Below are 6,957 nucleotides of genomic sequence, written 5' to 3'. Positions count from 1 at the left end.
TTTTCCCTTACCATATTAATATTCCAAAATCAGAATCTTAAACTTGCAACATTATTAACGTCAAATCTTTTATAAACAAAATACAAAAAATTTTTATTGAACTTGAAGAAATTTCAAATTTATTCTACTTGTCTCATAACATGGTGGTTTCGAATCAAATATCTTACATCACTCGTAATATCTTACATCACACCTAATCCTATTTGTGAATTAATATACTCTGATTTCATCTATTTGTAATTTTTAGAAACCACATCTGAAGTTAAATAAAAATTTATTGAATTTACTACAATAAAAAACTGAATATAATTTTCAGCAACCTAATTTCGTAAATTTCAGTAACTTCAGTGTCTTAAATATGCCGGAACAGAAGATGGTATAAAAAAATGTACTTGAGGAATTTTCATTCACAAGGAGAGAGAAAGATATTGACATGGATACTTTAAGAATAGAATAAGATGGAAATGAGGGTATAGGAAAAAAAACTTAAATTAAGATTGAAAATGCGATAAAATAGGATACATTTTCTCTATTTCTGTCTATCATAAGGATTTGAAATTTTCTATTAAATCCTCTTCTCTTCTACCAAACCTGAATAATTTAGAACCAAACAGTTGCCTCTTGAACCAAAAAGGACGAATTTTCAATCACAAAGATTCATCTTCGAAAAAAATAACAGATTTTTGAAAAAATAAATTTATTTTAAGCAAGGAAAAATAAACTTTGTATGAAAAATAACAATTTTCCACCAAAAATAAAATGCTTACATTGCTATTTCAAAAAATTAATTCTGAATCAAAAAGAAACTAATTTTTAATAACGCAGTTACACTTTTAACAAAGAGGTGAAGTTTAAACTTAAATGATAAAAATTAAAAAAAAAAAAAAACTTTTCAACACAAGAGTTTAACCAAAAAGATTTTCTTTAAAGCGATACAATAATTTTCCAAAGATAGAATATTCAAGTTTTCAACCAAGAAGATAAATCTTAAAAAAAAAATTTTAACAAATCAGTTGAACTTCAAGCCATGTATTTCAATTTTAACTAAATAAGATTTCAAAGAAGAGATCAAAGAAACACGAGTTTTCTAAAAAAAATTTTTTTTTTTAGATTTTCAATTTTTAAGATCCGAGGGACGAAATATTTACAAAAGAGTTGAATTTCCAAACCAAGAATAAAATTTTTAAAGAAGAAGTAAATTTTCTTTTACTTACTGAATTATTACATCCTGAACTGAACGTGATTAATTTTGAACTAAGCAGTTTAATTTTTGATCAAGTACAATGCATTTTTAACTTATAAAAGTTTTCTGTTTGCAATAACAAAAATGTTATATTCATAATTTCTTGTGATTTGATATAAATTTTAAACAAGTTTTAGTTCAGTTTCATAAGAAATTTAATTCTGATTTCAAATATTTATAATTTGGTTATTTTATATACATATAAGAATATTTATAACGGCAATAATTCTTAATATGAGCTCATAGTTGTGACTACATGCAGAAATATTTTGTCACAAATAGTTCGATTTTGAGCATGATTGTCAGGATCTGGAAAAGGGACTATTCGTACCAAAAACTCTAAAGGAACTTCTGAATTTTCAACTAAAAATGTTGAATTTTATCCAAAAAGTTGGACTTTCGACCAAAAATATAAATTTCCAACCAAAAATATAATAGTGAAATTTTTAACAATAGAAATAAATTATAAACCAAAAAATTAATTTTTGACTAATGAGATTACTTGTCTACTAAAAAAGACGAATTTTTAGCCAAATACAAGTTTTTTGACCAAATAGTTAGAATCTTCACTAAGAAAGAGCAATTTTTAACTTGAAATATATTAATTAAATTTCCAGGTAGTAAAAAAATTTTAACTTACTAAATGAATTTTCAACTAACAATTTTTTTTTAAATAAATAGTTCCATTCTCGACAAAAAATTATTTTTCAACTAAAACGATATATCATAAAAAAATTAATCAATAACAAAGTCGTTCCACTTTTTACTAAGTTGTTGAGTTTTCTACTAAAAAAATGTAAATATTTGACGAAAAATGTTATAGTTGATATTTCAACCAAGACGATTATAATTTTACCCAAAAAAAATTTAACTCAAAAATAATATTTTTCAGTAAATAGTTTAATCTTTAAACAAAATAGATTAATTTTCAACTTAACACTTGTATTTTAGTACAAAAAAGTTGAATTGCATCGTGGTTTAGAATTATCATTTTAGAAACATAAATTTTCTAGAAAATAGTTGAATTTTCAAGCCGTAAATATGAATAATTAACAAAAAAGTCACTATTATTCATGTCAATAATAAAACTACAACCAAAAAAAAAATCATTTCGCAATATTTAGTTATAATTATCATTATTATTGCTAAGAGAAAATCTATTGTATTAATACATCTTTTTTTAGATAATAATAAATAATCACACATTAAAGAAATATTTTTTAAGCATCTGTGCAGCAGTTCCACAAAGAGACAGCAGCGAGTCCACAAAGAGGCAGCAGCATACCCACGTGGTAAATATCGTCGACCATCTTGAGAGAGAAGACACGCCAAGTTGATGGGCGAATAGCGAATCAAGATGGAAAAGCAGCGTTCGCAAAATGAAAGAGCAGCGGTTCTACAAAGAGACAGCAGCGCGCCCACGAAGAGACAGCAGCGTGCCCACGAAGAGACAGCAGTATACCCACGAAGAGAGAACAGCATGCGCGCGTAGTGATGATCGTTGGCCTACTTAAGAGAAAATACACACCCCTTTGAAGGGTATAAAGCGATATAACCAAGGAAAGCAGCGGTCGCAAAATGTAAGAGCTGAGGTTTCAGATACAGACATCAGCATTTCCGTGTGGCAGAGATAGCCGATCAACTTGAGAGAGAGGATACACCAAGTTTATGCGCGCATAGCAACTCAAGATGGAAAAGCAGCGTCCCCAAAATAAAAAAGGAGCGGTTCTACAAAGAGACAGCAGCATACCCACGAACAGAGAGCAGCATGCGCGCGTACTGTTGATCGTCGATCCAATTGAGAGAAAATAAACAACACTTTGAAGGGTATAAAGCGATCTAACTAAGGAATGCAGCGGTCCCGAAATGTAAAAGCTGAGGTTTCAGATACAGACATTAGCATTTCCGTGTAGCAGAGATCGCCAATGAACTTGAGAGAGAGGATACACCAAGTTTATGGGCGAATAGCGAATCAAGATGGAAAAGCAGCGGACCCAAAATGAAAGAGCAGCGGTTCTACAAAGAGACAGCAGCGTGCCCACAAAGAGACAGCAGCATGCCCACGAAGAGAGAGCAGCATGCGCGCATAGTGATGATCGTCGACCTACTTAATAGAAAATACAAAAAACTTTGAAGGGTAAACATCGATCTAACTTAGGAAAGCAGCGGTCCCAAAATGTAAGAGCTGAGGTTTCAGATACAGACATCAGCATTTCCGTGTGACAGAGATCGCCGATCAACTTGAGAGAGAGGATACACCAAGTTTATGGGCGTATATAGAATCAAGATGGAAAAGCAGTGTCCTCAAAATGAAAACCAGTGGTTCTATAAAGAGACAGCAGCGTGCCCACAAAGAGACAGCAGCATGCTCACGAACAGAGAGAAGCATGCGCGCGTAGTGATGATCGTTGACCTACTTGAGAGAAAATACACACCACTTTGAAGGGTATAAAGCGCTCTAACTATGGAAAGGAGCGGTCCCAAAATATAAGAGCTGAGGTTTCAGATACAGACATCCGCATTTCCGTGTGGCAAGGATCGTCGAAAAACTTGAGAGAGCAGACACACCAAGTTATTGGATGATCATCAATCCATCGTGCGAGAGCAGCGAACCCATATTCAGAGAGCAGGTATCCAAAAAGAGATATCAGCGTGCCCACAAAAAGAAAGCAGCGTGACCACAAAGATACATATGCATACCTGTGTGTTAAAGACCGCCAAAAATCTTCAGAGGAAAGACCGACCAAGATGATGGGCGAAAAGCATTCCAACCTTGGAAAGCAGCGGTCTTATAATAAAAGAGTAGCGGTTCCACAGAGATACAGCAGCGTACCTGTGTGGTAAAAATCCAGGACCAATTTGAGAAAGAAGCCACGCCAAATACCAAACTGATGAGCGCAAATTGAATTATTTTAAAAGCTAATCAAAATAAATTAAATGAAACTAAACTAGGTTAATCATTTTCAAATTTTGGTCAAATTAATATGGCCGAAAAAGTCAGGAGCCAAAAAAGAAACGCGAAAAGTAAGTGGAAATAGTAGCTTCAATTTGAACAAAGTGAACAAATGGATAAATTCGTAGATTATTATATTTTATTTTTATTTTATATCATAGTTTAACAATTTCATTTTACAAGAAATAAATAACAAAACGTGTGCGATATTTCTGGTCATCCGACTCGATTGATTTTGCTCTCTTCAATGTAAAATTAAGTTGGATGACCAGATACATCGTGTAGGATCTTTTCTTTAATTTTCCGACTCTTGTTCCGGAAGTTAACTGCAATTATTTTTTCATAGCACTTTGTCTAATAGCTTGACTTTCAATATTATAAATGCTAAAACAAAAAGGCTAAGCAAAAAAAAACGTATAAAACTTAAAGTCACATGTGGCAACTTCGGATGGCAAGCTAACTTCAGAAATTCCTAAATTGATAGTTTAAAGTACTTGAGGTGGGCGGGTTTAGCCAGAATCTAGAACCAGTTAAGGCTGAAACTGAATCTAGATTCTTGGAACAGTTTTAAGTAAATCCTATTAAATTAGGGAATCTGGAGGAGTCCGACTTAAGCCGCATGTCTGAATTTAACCCGTCTGAAGGTATCTAATCGAATCATCCGTTTTCCGACCAGATGATAATACTAAGGAAAGACCGCAGTTTCTTGAAACTTTCTTAGCAACTCGCTACCTTTCTCTCTTAGCACGAAATCTACTATTTTATCATTTAGATTCTGCTGTGGCTGTTTCTCCTACGTGTAATTCTTCCCATTGGTCTGTATCTGCGGAGAATTTCATCATTGGGATCATGATGAACCGGATGTCTGCGGGGTCCCAAACCATTCTGGACGGGTCTATTGTCACGTGTATCGATTCCAAGTATATTTTCGTCGTTTGAAGAAGTTCCTTGACTTGGGGGATCAATTTCAACCCGACCACGTAGACGGTTGAGTACTGTCTCTACAGCGCGAACAGCAGTTAGCATGGTTTCGTGACCTAATCCCACTGAATCAATGTAGTTAGAGACGTATATAAGCCACTCCACATCCCTAATACGCTGAGGAGTGTTGTACGGCTGAAGAAGTGCAGTAAAGTGCACCCCGTCTTGGAGTAGTGGATAAATTGAACCAAAACGATTGACTCCAATCATTTTATTATAAATAATTATTGGTTGACCTTCAGGAACATAGAGTCCTCGTATCTGACGTATAGGAGTTATACGCTGCCTTGCTTGTAAAGTCAATTCTGTAGAAGTAAAAAAACAGTGTATCAAGCTTACTGAAACATCAATTGTAGGATCGGAAAGTAAAACCGAATGAGCGTTCGAGCAGCAGCCAGGAGTGGGGATTCCGCGCAGAAAACGCGTTTTTGTCCTTTTCTGCGCGTCATCCCCACTGCTTGTTACTGCTCGATCGCGCGTTCGGTTTTGCTTTCAGAGCCTTCGATTCTTCATTTTGCCAATTTTTCAGACCCTTCGACACAGCGTTTTCCAAACTTTTCTTGCACTTTCTGCAGTACGACAGACCTGATAAACTATATATATATTTTTTACAATAACAAGATCCAATGAGACACCAGATTGCCTACTCTGTACCTACCTGTGCTACTGTCAGCAAGTGTTCAAAGTTGCGTAAAAGTATATCCACGTACGCGTCGCTTTTCAGGATGACGGTAACGCACCGAACAAAGTATGTGCATTAAATTTGATCAGAAACTTGACCATTCATTTTCGAAAAACATTTCTATGATTCGGATAGTGTTTGGTAAGTGTGGAAATTGACCACGCTCTAATAGGACGAGAGCGGCCAAAGCACCTCAAAATTTGGAACGAGTGTGAAAAAAATGGTTCTTCACCAGCGTGAAAGATAGAGAAATATCTCGGTTTTTCCCTCCAGATTTTAATCCATTTTAAGAGACTCTAAAGGGTTATGAAAGATTTTGAAAATTATAAGGGATTTCCCAGAATTTTGTAAAACTTGCAAATATTTTAAGGGATTTCTAGAGGCCCTTTGATGATGAACGAAATTTTAAGGCATTTGAAATATTTCTGCGGCCGCTAAATAGCTTTTATTGTACATTCAATTATTTTAATGAATGAACGCATTTAAAAATAAAATATAATTTTAACAGATTGCAAATAATTAAAAAATATTTGGAAAGTTTTGAGTGATTTTCAACAATTTTTTAGGATTTGCAAAGATTTTAAAGGGATTTCTATAGAATTATGGAAAATAAATGATATTTTCAAGTATTTTAAGGTACTTTAGGTAATTGAATCAGCCTTTAGGGATTTTGTTAAATCTGGAATAACATGAAAGATTTTGTGGGATTCTAAATATTTCTGGGGTCGCTAAAGGAGTTTTATAGCACATCCAATTATTTTAATGAATTAACGAATTTAAATATATTTACAGTATTTTAAGCATTTTTTAACAGATTCCAAGAATTTCAAAAGATTAAAAAAATTCAAGGGAGTTAAAAGAATTGTTTAGTATATCCACAGATTTTGAGGGATCTCAAAAGAAGTTTGGGAAATGAATGAGATTTTAAGAAATCTTACAATGTTCAAATGATTTTATTGAATTTTCAAAAACTTAAAAGTCTTTTAGTGATTTCAAATATTTTCAGGGGTTTTTAAGAAACGGATTGCAAAGAATTAAAAAAGATTTGAAAAGTTTCTAGTGATTTTAAAGAATTTTTTAAAGGATTTTCAAAGATTT

The sequence above is a fragment of the Belonocnema kinseyi genome, chromosome 1, assembly GCF_010883055.1.
Source record: "Belonocnema kinseyi isolate 2016_QV_RU_SX_M_011 chromosome 1, B_treatae_v1, whole genome shotgun sequence".
In the NCBI taxonomy this organism is placed as follows: domain Eukaryota; kingdom Metazoa; phylum Arthropoda; class Insecta; order Hymenoptera; family Cynipidae; genus Belonocnema; species Belonocnema kinseyi.
The sequence above is the reverse complement of the archived record's forward strand: the minus strand, read 5'-3'. Positions refer to the sequence as shown.